This window comes from Urocitellus parryii, chromosome 2 (genome assembly GCF_045843805.1).
Source record: "Urocitellus parryii isolate mUroPar1 chromosome 2, mUroPar1.hap1, whole genome shotgun sequence".
Classification (NCBI taxonomy): Eukaryota; Metazoa; Chordata; class Mammalia; order Rodentia; family Sciuridae; genus Urocitellus; species Urocitellus parryii.
Window position 1 is genome coordinate 82,576,494 of NC_135532.1, and position 15,672 is coordinate 82,592,165.

A 15,672-nucleotide genomic window follows, 5' to 3' on the forward strand; every position below is an offset into this window, starting at 1 on the left:
ATTGCCATGGTGCTACTTCACCTCTGGCCCAAAGCAATGGAACCAGCAGACCATAGACTTGAAACTGTGAGCCAAAATCAACCTTTCCTTTTCTAAGTTGTTTTTCTCAGGTAGTTTGCCATAGAGAGAAAGAGCTGACTAACATACCTATAAAATTAAAACTGATTTAAATCATTCTCCTGCAATACTAAAAGTAAAAATGTTGATAGTATTTAGTGAATCTAAATCACACAGAAATCTTGACTGTTTTTATAATGCAGTCCCCCAAATATTGAAAAGTTCATTGTTACAAACTCGATTCACTGATTGATGACAAGGTCCCTTGATGTTACCTTTAAATAAGTGACATTTCAATCAGCATATAAAGTTAGGATTTTGAATTCAAATATCAGAATATAGAGTTCAAACTTTTACTTTTCAGACACATACTGATATAAAATTACATTTCATATCATCATTGTTCAGTACATCATTTTTTGTTGTTAAGAATTTACAGTTATGTTATAATTTTGTATCTAACCAAATTGCCATATGGAAGATATAATAATGTGCTGAGAATTCATAAAAGATTTTTTTAAACACCTTATAAATATATAATTAATTAAAGCTGTACCAGCTTTTAATTTAAGGCCTGCAGCTGTTGGTGAGATAGAAGCATCAAATTTCAAGAGAAGTTAGGGTATGAATAAACCAAAGAAAAAGTCCCCCCAAGAAGAAAATAAAATGAAAATTAAGCATGTGGATGATCACTGCATTGCTGCTTATATTCAAGTTTTAGTTCTAAAAAGGTAAATTTCAAATACATAATTTAGATTGTTTCAATTCATGCTGCAATCAAGTCTCCATTAAAATAATGCAAAATAAAAAATTAAGAGTATCCAAATGTTTGATATTTATTTTATTTGCCCCTTATAAAAAATGGATGATTTAACTGATCTTAAAGACAATTTAAGATCACATAATTACATTCACATACTTTGTTAAATGTAATATAAATGTTAGTGGGCTGGAAAATAAGTGTCACACTTTTAACACACAGATTTCATTTACCTTTTCTTTATTATGTTAATCATTATTTAGGTTTTTCTGCTCAAATATCTACTTTTTTCACTTAAAAAGAGGCAAAAGGGAGTGATTTATTTTTCTTTCCTTCTTTCTTTTTTTTTTTTTTTTTTTTTTTTTTTTTGGTGTGTGTGTGTGTGTTACTGGAGATTGAACTCAGGGAAACTCTACTACTGAGCTAAATCCCCAGCACTTTTTTTATTTTGTTTTGTTTTAATTTGAGACAGGGCTGACTGAGTTTTATGGCTGACTTCAAACTTGCAGTCTTCCTGCCTCAGCTTCCCTCATCACCAGAATCACAGGCCTATACTACTGCACTCAGCAAGGGAAGTGATTTTTAAAGAGTGACTATTTTTGATAATTTGCAATTTCTTTGGATGAGATTAGTACACATATAATATTAATAAAGTCCCAAGTTCTAAACACTGTATGTTAACTAGATTCTGCCAGAAACTAGTCTCAGAAGTTTCTCGTTATTCATTTAAGGTAAAGTTTATTTTAGAAAGTTATAATTAAATGAAACAGTCATAATTCAGGATTTAAATGTAGGAATGTTGGTTTTGTAAGAACAGTTTGGGCTTGTTTTGTTTTGTTTTGGGCACACTGAGAATTGCATGCTGGAAGTGGTTCCCGAACAATTTCAAGTGTGGCCTGAGCTGTTTATGTCACTGAGTAAAATTAGAAGGGCCTGTTGCTAGTACCAGCGGCTGAAACACGAGCCAAAGCCAAACACGTGAGCGCCTTTTCTCCCTGGCTAGAGTTGGTGAAGCCCAACTCCTTCCTTCTCGTCCTGTAAGTAATGGAAAAGTTTGAAACACTCTCACTCCAGTAGAGCTCAGACCAGCTATCACTAATTCTCGTGTGTTTGTCAAAATTTCTAAGGTAAGTAACTGTTTTAAGTTGGATTTTGTATAATTCAAAGAATAACTAAAAAAACAAAGAATTATTAGGGCTTCTTGATTTGTTTTTCTTCCTAGGTAGAAAACTACTTGATGAATTTAAATTAAATTTAAGCTAACAAATTAATTATTTCTAGTAAATATGTTTTGATTTTAACAAAATCAAGTTAGCTTCTCATTTCAGCTCTTTAGATTATTCTGATTACTAAAATGCTACATATTTTAGCATAATCACATATTTCTCATATTTTCATTTTGTAAAATATGATAGCATTGCCATATTATTAGACATTTAAGTTGTATACTGTAGTTAGTTTAGGCAAAGTATAATCTTTAAGATCAACTTCTTCTAATTCTACTCTAAATTTTTGTGATAAAATTATTTTTGTTTTAGAGTCTATTGATAGTTTTGTTAGGGATATTAAGAAATAGACTGAAATTAATGAGACCAAAAGTCAAGTGGTTTTATCATGTGGGAATAAGCAAAACAAGAGAAAAATATAAACCTGGCTCCTAACTGTTCTTGCACCATAGGAGGAATGTTTCCCTCCCTAAATCTGAAAAAAGACTTAAGTGCTGCTCAAAATCCATGAAAAAAGTAAAATAAGTAGGGCAAAAGAAAAGATGTGCTAGTGCTTTTGCTTACTGAACTTGTAGGTCCCTTTTCTGTGTTTCCTAATATGTGGTAGTTTGGAAAACATAAATTTTTAAAGAAAGTAATACAGAACAATAATAAGGGAAAATGAAACTCAATTGCCTGAATGATTCATCAACTGGATGGAGTAACTCACTCGTAAAAAAGAAACTTCAAAATGTACCACATTTACTTTGGGTTTTTTTGTTTGTTTGTTTTGTTTGTTTGTTTGTTTGTTTCTTGAAAACGTTTTACAATGAGGAACAAAGAGGCACACTTCAGGAATTTCAGAACTAGTGGTTCAAATTGGGGTTAGTTTTATAGGTTCTAGAATTTGAGATTTTCTTTCAAAGCCAAATGAAAAGTAGCATTTCAGTATAGTTAGATATACAATTCTAAAGATTCACAAGTACAAGTTTCCAAATGATGCTGGCTAAGCTTGCATTTAAAATACTGAAAATAAATTTGTCACGTATTGTCCTATAAAAAAAAATACACTTTCTGGTCATTAAACTAAATTGCTATTAGAAGGAATGTGGAAATTAAATGCTAACTGTGAATTATTAGTGGTGTCCAATCTGTTCAGTGCTGTGCATTTTGGAAGGGCTGCGGTTCTTTTTCTACTCTTGACTCGGTGGCCCATGGTGACCCCGCTGCTGCTTCCCAGTTGTGCCCATCATTGCTGTGGCTTCCCCTGGTGGGGGGGGTGCGGGGCGCAACGCAGCAGAGCACTGAAGATGTCCGCCTTGCTTCAGAAACCTGCCTGAGCCTCCCCACATGTTTCTTTCTATCCTTCCTCCTTTTCTCTCAGCCTTATCAGCATCTCTCTGGCATTATTCTTCTCTGGACCTGCCACAGAGCAGAAAAATTCATGATGTTCTTATTATAGAATCCATCCCCCACTGTATTTTTGTCCTTATAGACTCCAATGTCTGTTTAATTTTATGTGTTGTGCTATAGAGAATTTTATGGGAAGATTGGTACAGGAGGATTTATTAACTTTTGACTTTGCAAAGGTCTCCAGACTTCTCTCAAAATCCCTTTGAAATACCAACATCTACTGGACTTGAGGCTGCCTGGTGGGTAGCATATCGTCAAGGAACTGTGAGGCTGAGGACTTAGGGAGGGCTCTCTTTCCATCAGAGGCATTGGTGCTTCGTCCTAAGGTAGAGGAAGCCCCTGGAACATTTATGACATAAGAGCTGTGAGTCCTACTTATTATTTGTAAGAATTGCCCTTTTTGCCATGGAAAATGAATTACGGCAGTGGAAGAGGAAGTGAGGGATACCTTGAAATCTAGCTTCACCTTCATGACTATTTTAACTCAATTTTTAAATTTTCACTTTTTCTTGGGAAATGTCTTTGAAAAGTATCACAGTTTTGTAACAATAAATGGTGAAAAGTTTAGGCTGTGAAGTCAGACTGCTGTGTTCTAGCCACAAGATCTCCTGTGGATTACTAAATTTCTAATGCCTGTTTCTTCATGTGTAAAAGGAGGCATTAAGTCCACAAAAGGCACTTATAAAGTTTCTGAATTCCGAGTAAATTGTTGTCCCCATCATCCTTATCATAAAAAAAAAAAAAACACATAACCTCTTATCTTAACTAGCACTGACAGGAAATAAGGGAAGAACTTCAGAGAATGGCTTTGAATGGTTAAAACGGTTACCGGGCTTCTCCAATCCTCTAAAACAGCTCCATGAATAATCCCTAACCACGAAGAGGATTCCAGGCTGAAGCTATTTCTGCTCCAGCTGAGAATGTTCTCTGCCTGCAGAGACAGCTACTGAGGAGTGGTGTGCACATTCCAGGATGCAAATAGCAAACCCTGCTTAAGTTCTCTGCAGCTGACGATCTCTGATGGTGGAATTTAGCCACAACAACAACAAAAACAAGAAAATCAAATAACTGTTTAAAATTCCTATGAAATTTTTCCTTTCATTAAACATTTTAGGTCTTAATGAAACCTTTATATCAAATATTCTGAAATGTTAATCTTGGTGAAACATAGAATGCATTTGAATGTGTATATTTTGGCACCATTTGAAAGTCACATTAAATCATCCCATTCCAATTTTGAAGAAAAGGTAATGATAAGGGTAGAAGTGAATCATGGCCCTGAAGACCTCTGAAACTTTTTTAATAAACTGTCAAGGCGATCGGAAAATTGTATATGCACTTTTGATAAGAACCTTAATTATGTTTACCTCAAGAATTCTCTTGGCTTTAAATCTTTCATTTAGAGTCTTGCAACTAAAAAATTCAGCTTAACTGATACATTCAAATAACTTTCTTAAAATTTGTTCTTAATTTTCTCAGAATTTAGTTAAGTGCTCTTTTTAGGGCCTAGCCAAATTAAGGTTTGTTTTGTTTTATTTTGTTTTGTTTTTTTAAGGGGGGGGAATTGGGTTGATTTGCTGAAAATTTCAGTTTCAGTATAAAAAAACAAAAGTTTTGATAAATTAGATAACAGGCTACTTTATTCTCTGTTTGATTAAGCACAGCTTTCATGAGTTATTTTAATTTAAGGTTTTTCTAAACTCTTTCTTTATAAATAGTGAAGCCTAAAGGATATAACCATACAGTATAAATGGCACTGCCTCAATGCTGGTCTCCCTTACAAAGATGGTATATTAACTGGCTACTGAATGGCCAGTAATTTTCCACATTTCTCTGGAGACTTGCCTTGGGATTCAGCCCATGTCTTTGGCTGGCGCTCTCTCTCTCTCTCTCTCTCTCTCTCTCTCTCTCTCTCTCTCTCTCTCTCTCTCTCTCACACACACACACACACACACACACGCCTATCCTGCTTTCCTGGTTGCTGATTAATTTATCTTGAGAGAATTTCCTTAATAAATTATCTATATAAGAGTCCTCATCTGACTCTCTGCTTCTGGAGAACCTGGCTTAAGATAAGGCTGAACAGTATTCTATTGAGAAGTCCATCAGTGGGACTGATCATACTGTGCCCCTATCTTTCCAAGAGGGACTGATCATACTGTGCCCCTATCTTTCCAAGAGGGACTGATCATACTGTGCCCCTGTCTTTCCAAGAGCAATTGCTTAGACAGGATCCCCAGGAACCAGGCTCTGAGCTGCAATCTACATGCCAGTTTATTCAGTTAAGCACACCTTCAATAAAAAACACCTGCAGGAGAAAGAAGGCAGTGAAATTGAACCAAAGGAAATGCCAAATAGCAATGTAGATGTGATGGAGCTGGGATGGACCTCCAGACTGTATCCCAAGTTGAAGGAAGTGCTAGAATTTTGCACCTGTACCTTCATCTGACATTAGATAGATGTAGCCCAGGTAAGGCAACTCAACAGTCGACAGCCATTCTTGTCTTCTGCTATTACTGCTGACAGCTAAGAAGTGAGAATCTTAGTTCTCAGGAATGACCATGGTAGCAAACTGTTGGAGTCCATCACTCAGATTCTCTTGTTTCATATACCTAATTTGGGATTCTGATTGGTCTCTTTTCTGAGAAGGCTACTAAAAGAAGGCTAATTGAATGAACTACAGACTCTACTTGTGAGCTGTTCCTCAGGATTGCAACTAATACTTATCATTTTTCTCTATCAACTACTACCTGCAACTACCCACTCAAGATTCCCCTCACTGTCAGATGACACCATGGCTAGTCTAGGTAGCCAACCTGGTGAAGTGACTTTGACATCCATCTCTGAGCGGTCTGAGCTTATCACCATATCCTTATCAGCCCAGTACACTTGTGGCACCTACTCATTTACTGTCAAAACAGGAGAACACCCAGAAATGCCCTGTTGGTCTACCTGGGTGACAGAGATATTCTTCCTAACAGCTATTGTCAGAATGGTACACCCTATTCTTCCTAGTGGTATCTTGTCATGGGGCTAATGGTCTGAATAGCAGTTTGAAGACTAATGGAACTAATGTTGTGCTCCCTGGTAGAAGAATTCCTCACTGAGAACGGACTTTGCTACACAGAGCCCATGGGAGTAGGGATGGGAAGCTCACATGTTCCAACTGGTCATAAAAAGTGATGCTAGAAAACATGACCATTTCCACACTCAGCCTTGGCTCCGAGACAGGTTTTTCTCTCCACCACAAAGCAGCACCATGAAGATGTTGATTTAGCATCCTGAAGTATTCCCTCTCCTCCAAGAGGTCTCCAAGGGGGGATCCCAATAGCAAATTGGAAGGACCCCTCAATCTGGCAGTTCCTTGGAAATACAATATAGGATAAGAATAGTGGGCCACTTGGTTCACTGCCATTTCATGGAGAGCAAATGCTCTCTAAGTCCTTGGATAGAAATGCTGGCTGAGGTCTTATAGACAGACTATTCCACTCCCAGCCATGGAGTCTGTTCCAGTCAATATGATGTGCTCAGCTGGCCACTGAGTGGCTGCTTGGTCTTATTGAAGGATAGCACTGTCTCCAGGCTCAGCACTGGCATCTGTCATGGGTAGTTTTAGATCAGCTTTGCTGAAGGAAGCCTTTGCTTTTGGGCCCATGCGTGATCTTGATCCCACACCATTTTGGGATACTCTATAAGAGTCCATGGTGGGGGAACTGGAGTGGGTCATGAGGGACATTCTGACTTTTTGGTGCCTCCTCTGAAGTTGACAAAGTTACAAAGGGGAATATAGAGAGTCCCTTGTGACTAAAAGACTCATCCACAAACCTCTTTCCCTGAATTCTGTCTTTCCAAATTCCCCTCTTCCAGGCCCCAATGGACCAGCTTAGTCATCCACTACCATCCATGGGCTGTGTGTATTCTAACTCATGTGATTTCTGTTTCTATAAGTGGATGAGCCAATGCACTACTTGTAGTCTTATCCTTGAAGAAGTTTCATTTCATGATCATCTTTCAGGATCACCCCAGTTGGGGCTGTAGAAAAGCAGCAAGCTTTTGATGGTTTGCACCAACACATTGGGCCAACCCACCCTTAAACCAAACTTGGCCTTTTTCTTCCCCATAGGCTGATCATAAGGGACACCCCCAGGTAGCCAGAAAGCAGGATAATCTGGGAACAGGTGTAGGTACATTAGAGTGACATGGATTCCAAGTCTCCTGCACCTGTGGCCTGCTGTATCCCTCTGCCTGCTCCCGTCCCTGGTACACCACTCTTAGCTTACAATGGATTGCCCCTGGGCCTCCTGACATTATGCCATGGAAGGCCTCACAGAGATTAGGTCATGATGGGAATTCTTGGCCACAGGAATTCCTGGTTACTTGATATCCCATGATCAGTACCTTATCTCCACTAAGGCCAAACAGAACTTAGGAAAATGCTTTTCAAATGGCATATAGTTCTCTGCTGCAGATGTCATGGCCTTATTCCAAAATCCCAGAAAGAAGTCTATGTTGTAATTCTTCCACTGTAGCTTGCCATAAATATCACATTACATCCTTTACTATCAGAGATATCTCATCCCATAAGGGGGCAAGGATGTATGGCCTAATCATCGGGAATGCCCACACTACAGCCTGCACCTGCTGCCAAGTCCTATTCTGGGCCCCTCTCAAGGCTCTCAGCTTTCATTATAACAATAGAAGAGGCCAGCTTCAGAACCTGACATGGATTAGGAGGCATTATTTTTCCTTTACAGCAGTGGTAGGTACAAGCTACAATAATTTACTCTTTATTTTCAGGGGATTTTCCTGAATGTCCTGGAGCAATGGTCTCCCAAAACATTCACTAACTTGTCAAGTGCCAAAATCTTGGTAGGATTTATCTCTTACCTTCTACATTCTCCAACGTATGTGTCAAATCCATTTCCCTAACCTAGTTACCATAGTACCATAAACCTAGCAAACAACTGTGTTCCAGAAATGCCCAAGATGGCCCAAGCCCTTTTGAGTACATGAAGACAGAGGGAAATAAATTTAAGCATGACCATGGAGCAAGTAAATACTGTAGTCAAGCCCATGTGACTGTGAATCACTTCTTGTCCTCAGCTAAGAGAGAAGTGGGGGGAATGCATTTGCCAACCCAGTGGCTTTGTGCCTATATATGGGGCTAAATTAATCTGCATGAGCAGGAATGACACCCTCAGCACACCAGCTCCAGAAACATCTACCAGTTTGGATTTGAAGCAGGCCTTAGTTGTCTTCTGGGAAATATCTGGTTTTTCTAGGATTCAACTGGTGACTTAAGTGGGAACGTGGTTTTAACGCCTAACCTCATGTCCTGTGAGATGGGCACTTTTCTCTGCCATTCTTCCTGGGATACATAAGGAATGCAGGGCAGTCTTGGAACTTTTCTCAGTTTTTCTCACTGTCATGTTCTTCTCCCAAGGCACTCCCTACATTAGATTTCTATCAACTACCAAATATGTACATCCCAATTTTATATTTGTTTTTTGGGGAAAGGACCATTTGGTAGTTCCAAGGACCAAATACGAGCCAAACTGGGGCTAGGATTCTATTTGTCACGTGATTCTCATATGTCCTCACCATGATGGCTTTTCAAGTCCGTAGTATTAATGGTCAAGCTAGCTTCTATGTCCAGTGTCCTCAAAATATTGAGTATTCCCTTTTCTACAGTGTACTATAACCCAATTAAATGTGTTTTGGCTCTCTTGGGGACGGGCTGGGGACAATGGTAGTCATTGATTGCTATTGATGTTGCAAGGCACCCTCCTTCTGGTGACCTGGCCTCTCCTCAGTCAAGAATTTCCAGATGTGGAGACTGGATTAATCTGAAAATCAAACAAAGAGTTGTAATTTTTATGGGGGTAGTAGCCTTGAGCCTACTAGGAAAGCTCATTAGTTTCATTTTTGGGGTATGAGGGTACTGGGGATTGAAGCAGGAGCATTTATCCACTGAGCCACATTCACAGCCCTTTTTATATTTATTTATTTGTTTATTTTAAAATATTTATTTATTTGAGACAGGGTTTCTCAAAGTTTCTAAGTCTGGCTTTGAACTTGCAATCCTCCTGCCTTAGCCTTCCAAGACACTGGGGTTACAGGCATGTGCCACCACACTCAGATGATTTCTTTTGATTGATAGATTGAATCATCCCCTTGTTGGATGTCAATCCATCTTTGCCCTCCTCAGTAACAGCCTTGCAGTTCTGATTTTTCTCTGTCACTAAGCTTCAGCCATAGCTATTTCCAATCCTTTGATAGAGATCCGTCTCCCAAGATCCTTCCAAATGATAAATCTTATATCCTCAAAGAATGTTCCTTAATGTACTGGACTGGATATTGCTGTCCTTGCTCCCGTCCAGAACTTCCCCACCTGGGTTATGTTGTTATTCAGCCTTAATTATTCACTGGGTGGCCAGGAGGGGAAGTGGTGAACATGTTGTCACATCTTCTTAAGTGGGAAGGAGTGGGGGAGTGGGTCGTGTCTGCTCTAGGGAATCAGGAGTTTCCAGTTTCTTGAGTGCTTTGTCCCAGATGTTTCATCCCAAGTCTCAGGGCCCCTCCTCCCTTGTAAGGGCCCTCATCCTGACAGAGCAGACAATCTCAGCAAGAACTGAGAACTCCATCTTCATTGTCATACCACTGCTCTCATGAAGAACCAGATCCCTTGCTTGCTGTGCCCTGCAGTGGAGGGAGGTAAGCATCTCTGCAAAAGCTCTGGCAAAGCCCTATGACCTTCACAGCTTGCCTTCATCATCTCAGCTTTCTATCTTCTTCCTCCAGTGCCTGGATGGAGCTCAGCAGAGACATCAGTTCCATTGCCTTCATGATAACACTTCATAGAAACCCTCAAACACCTTATCTATTGCACCCAATAGTCAATTTCCTTCCACTGGTATCTCTTTTTGGTTCACCACCAGTGACAGTTTTAGCAACGAAGCCAGACTGTGTGTCATGGACTACTCCACCTACTGCCAGGAAATGGTCCTTATTATCAGTCACCGATGGGTGATCCTGTTGCCAGATGCTGTTTTGGATTTAATTTCCAGACTATTCCGACCACCAGCCCTGTTACATCAGTTTCCCTGAGAAACACAGAAGACGAGCATTTCCATGGGGGAAGTTTACTGAGGAAAGCTCTGGGGAAGAGCAAATTTAAGGGAGTGGAGGAATCCAGGCTGAACAGGAAAAGAAGCTGAGCTGTTGGTGTGGGGACCACAGAGGACCCAGCTGATCCTTCAGGGCTGTTGGGGGTGCTTTCTGAGACAGACTAGCCCTTCAGAGATGTCATGAATTGTTGAGAGCCACAGCCAAAGGGGCCCCAGCAAACTTTCAGACTGCCAGCTGATGATTGGCTCACAGCGGCCCAGCAACTTCTAGCTGATTGGCTCCTCTGCGGTGATGCTCATTGGACTGTTTCCCTGCCCTTTCAGACCACGGAGCTGCTCATTGGGGGACTTTTTTGGCTCCACCCACGTGACCCAGCCAATCGGCCTCAAGAGCAGAAGGATTATGGGAGGTGGAGAGGCTTGTGGTTGTGAGAGAGGCTTGTGGAAGCCGGTGGTGGCAGTTGGGCTCTGAGGGTTTTTTCCTGAGGAGCTGTTTTGTTTGGCCTGTGTGGTTCTAAAAATAAAGTTAGTTTCTTTTGACAAGTGGCTCCTGAATTGTGCCCAGCCAGACTGTGGCAATGGATTAAGGCAGGGGCCAAGCCCTTGTTCTCACTATTGGCTAGTGGTTGGCTGTCCAAGGAGCTTTGGGGGAGTCAAATCTGTTCAGTTCCAGCATAGGGACTGAGGTATGACCTCTGAGCAGGAAACAACCCTGGGAGCTGGGTGAATGCATTTAGGTGAAAATGGAAGCAAAGTGGAGGTGAAGAACTGGGTGGCACACTCTAGCATTTTCTGTAGCAATATTGTTTAGGATTTTTGTTTCTATGATTTTTTTCCTTGGTTTTTTAGAAAATAATTTTGTTTCCTGACTTGTTTTACTTCTGTAGTTATGACCAAAGTGCAATCTGATAGGACAATTAAAAAATAGTGTTTGATGGCAGTTTTCTTGTTGCGTTATATTTACACATTCAATCCACAAATATTGGTAGGAGTTCTAGACTCTGAGATTGGCCACAGAGGAAGAAAAGTCATCTTGGCCTCACAGAGGTAAAAACATAATAGGGGAACACAGATGCAACATTTGGGTTTTGGTTTTTGTTTTGTTTTGAGTGTTAAGTTATCTAGGAAAGAGGAGACTGGGGAGAAAAACCTGCATTAAGAATAATTTAAACCATGGGTTCAATGCCCAGACTAGAAAATAAAACAAAACCAAAAAAAAAGTAATTTTCTTGGATTCAGAAGTAGATAAACAGGTTAGAGCTACCAACATAACTGAGTGCCCCCAAATCTAACCTCCCAGCCTAGCCCTGCACAAATTCTGCCTAATAGTAATTAAACTCAAAGGGACGTGCCAAAGGACAGCTAAATAATTGTCTCTTTATTCTCAACATGGACATATTAGAGGTTTCATTATTTTGGTGATTACTTTGATTCAAAAAGCAATTTTATATAATTGCTCTATTTAAAATATTTTAGTATGACTATACATGGAAAGTACATAAACATGTAAAATAATTTATATAATAATTTTAGCAACTTTGTATTTGAACATCTTTACCTCTGACACATAATGATTGTATGTAGTTATGGACCATGTCCCCATAGATCTATTTCCTCTAGCCACTCCCTACTTTCCCACAGTTACCACCCAGTATACTGGTCCTCTCAAATTATCAGTCCATCAAATGAATTAATTCACTGATGAGATTACAGCTCTCATAATCGAATCATTTAACCTCTGAACATTCCTGCATTGCCTAACACATGAGATTTTCAGGAGGCACTTCATATCCAAAGCATAACTAGCAGACAGATTAATTTCATTTCCTTTGGATATGTACCCAGCAGTGAGATTACTTGATCATATGTTGTTCTATTTTTAATTTTTTTAGGATACCACCATATTTTTCCCATAATGTCTATACAAATTTAATAGCACCAACCATTTATAAGGATTTAAATTTCTCCACACTCTGACCAAAATTTATCTATTTTAGTGTAGCCATTCTAGACAGGTGTGAGGTGCTATATCATAGTGGTTTTGATTTGCATTTCCCCAATGATTAGTAATGTTGAGGATATTTTCATATACCTATTGCCTATTTGTATGTGTTTCCTTGAGAAATGCCTATTCAGGTTTTTTGACCATTTTTAAATCAGGTTATTAATTAATTTATTACTATTTCATTGTTTGAGTCCTTTTATGCTCTGGATATTAACTCCTTATCAGATATATAGTTTGCAAATATTTTCTCCTATTCTGTAGATTGTCTCTTTACTCTGTTTTGTGTTTCCTTTGCTGTGCAGGAGCTTTTAAATTTGGTACAATCCCATTTGTCTACTTTTGCTGTTGTTACCAATACTTTGGCATCTTCTCCAAAATATCCTTGCCCAGATGGCCTTGATTAATTTTATTAATGACATTATATAGCTTTTCTGATTTGATGTAATGTCTGTAGTAATATTTTCCAGAACTTTGTCAAGAAGTAGCATCATCACATTCTATAAATATATAATCTTTGAAACATTAAGATGACCTACCATAAGAAACTATGAATTTCATACTTACTATACAATAACAGCAAGTATAATGTTTCCCCTATGCTAAACATTATTCTAGGAGCATCTTATTTTACATTTGGAACTGACAAATTTTAGAAGCCTCCAGATGTGTAAGATGCCTAAATATTTTAAAGGATGTAACACAGCCTTTACAAGGTTAACTAGATTGGTTATAAATATTAATGACCAGGGATAATAAAGTGACTTTGAAAGAATTATAATAACTAGAAGCATAATAGACTTTATGAAACTTATAGTTCTTGAGATGTTAAATCCTGTATGTAATTCACCAGGCAGTTTTGCAATTCAACTGCTTTGAGAAAGATAACCACCATGTACAGAAAAATTGACCATAAGAACTTTGAGAGTCCCGGCTATAAGCCTCCTTTAGAGAATCAGGGGAATTTAGAAGAAAATTATTATATCACTCACAATATTGGAAAACCCTTTATGATACCAAGCCACAGGCCTATAAAACACTCATGTGTTAAAAAAATTCTTGAACAACTGAATAATTGGAAACTATACTTGATAACAACTATTTTGTTGATATACCTTTCAGAACACCTGTACAATCAAATAGCCCACATCTTTAGAGGTACTTACTGAGCAACATGAAGATACTTTTTGGACTTGGAACTCAAAATCCACAACAAAACCTTAGAAAGTACATGTTTTTTTAAAGACTGCAAATTAAATTAAGAAATAAGCCATCTTGTTCATTTGACACCTAAATCAAAAAAGTATATGCTTTAAAAACAAACAGATAAGCTGGGATCAAAGAATACTATACCTTTAATCTGACACTTTTATTGAGGGAGTCTTAATGTTAAAAGACTGAGTGTCCCTGAGTAAATCTTCACAGTCTTCCCAGAGCTCTACTAAGACCTCAACTGGAGTAGGTTGGGAAAGAAATGGCAGTCTGAAGAAGGAAAGGAAGAGGAGAAACAGCAAGGAGAATGCCAAATGTTAAGCTATTGAGCTCAGGGATAAGAAGGAGACATAGCTTCTTGCACCACTTCTAGGTCTCAGAACCAGGGGGTCAAAAACCCAGAACTCTGCAGCAGATCACTTCCAATGCATTCTAACCAGTATCAGGATGCATCCTAGAACTGGGGTGGTCAGAAGCCACCAGCTATGGGGATGAGCTGGACAGGCCATTTGACTTGATCAGCTGATAGAATTGATCATCATACTTTTATCATTCATAGGTTGTTAAAATTCAGGCTGGCTTACATGAAACCAAAAGAGAATTCCCTTAGATTTGAAAAGCAGAAGTAGAAACAGTGCTTTTCAGATGCTAATCTTCCTCCTAGATCCAACCCATTTCATCTTATGACGGTAGAACTTTCTTTGATCTTGAGCTTTAAAATGCACAGTTCAAAGACAAAGAATGCTTATGGGATTAACATTCATGTTAGAAAATGAAGCAGTGTGCTTGACCACTGAGATGTGAAATGAGGGAAGTTTCAGCCTATGAATCAACACATAGGCATCCAGGCATTTATCACACCATTACAACAACAAAAGGGTCTGGAAAATAATAATATGTAAATATATAATTTTCCTCTTTTGTTCAATGAGTTCAAGTTCTTTTCCCAGCTGTTAAAGAAATTGGTATTCAAGTTGGTAGGGTTTCTGTGAAAGAACGGGGATAAGAGTTACATGAAATATCAGTAAAGATGGAATGATTTGGTTTTTAAATATAATGTTATAGCCTAACATTGAAAATCTATTCCACAAAATCATTGCAGATAAGAACGTGCTTCATTCTGCTGTCTTCAGCAAATGCTTACAGTTTGAGCCCCTACTGTGCACCAGACATTATTTTAGGGTTCTAGCTGTATAATAAATAAAAGAGGAGCCCTTCCTTTCCTCATGGAGAAGAGTCCCAAGAGGAATAGGCAATAAAATGTAAACAAAGATAGATATATATATATATATTCCTGTAAAGAGTTATAGAGGAAAGAAAGAGGACAGATTGCATATTTTCCACCCCAAAAGGTACACAGAACAGTGAGCATGGAAGGCTGGCATCAGGAGGTCAGAAGTGGCAGACATGGGGGACAGACCAACTCTCCAGGCAGAGGGAGAAGCCTATGTAACACAGGAAAAGCTGATTCAGTGTGAAGAAACAAAAGGAAGCCATGGTGGAAAAGAGCAGAATGGGATAAGATGGAGCTGGAGAGACAAGCTGTACCATGTTGGGTCTAGGTACAATGGAAAACTCCTGAGTGACCTTGAGCAGGGAAACTCATGGTCATCGTTGGGCTGCCATGTGTAGAACTGGATTAAGGGGTCCCGTGGCAATACAGATCGGGTAAGCGGACAGGGGAGAATGGGTCAGAGATGTGGACACGACTTGCTAATGAAGGAGACACAGCGGTGGCAAAGAGAAATCATGGATGGCACTCATGTTGCTGAGAAAATCAACTGGAAACAGCTGACATGAGATGAGAGAAGGCCAAGAGGAGAGTTAGGAGCAGAGAGTAAAGTTATTAAAAGTTACTTTTTTGTAACAATGTATTTGATATGCCAAGTAGAAACA

At 39.0% G+C, this 15,672-nt stretch overlaps 1 protein-coding gene across 1 annotated transcript in view; it reads left to right on the forward strand.

The window, feature by feature from the left end:
* The first annotated feature begins 1,801 nt into the window (after window positions 1-1,801).
* Window positions 1,802-15,672, forward strand: part of Sgcg (sarcoglycan gamma) — an 80,223-nt gene continuing 66,352 nt past the window's right edge. The window contains exon 1 of the mRNA XM_026394928.2: window positions 1,802-1,944. The gene's annotated coding sequence lies outside the window, so the exon portion shown is untranslated. The remainder of the gene's footprint in view (window positions 1,945-15,672) is intronic.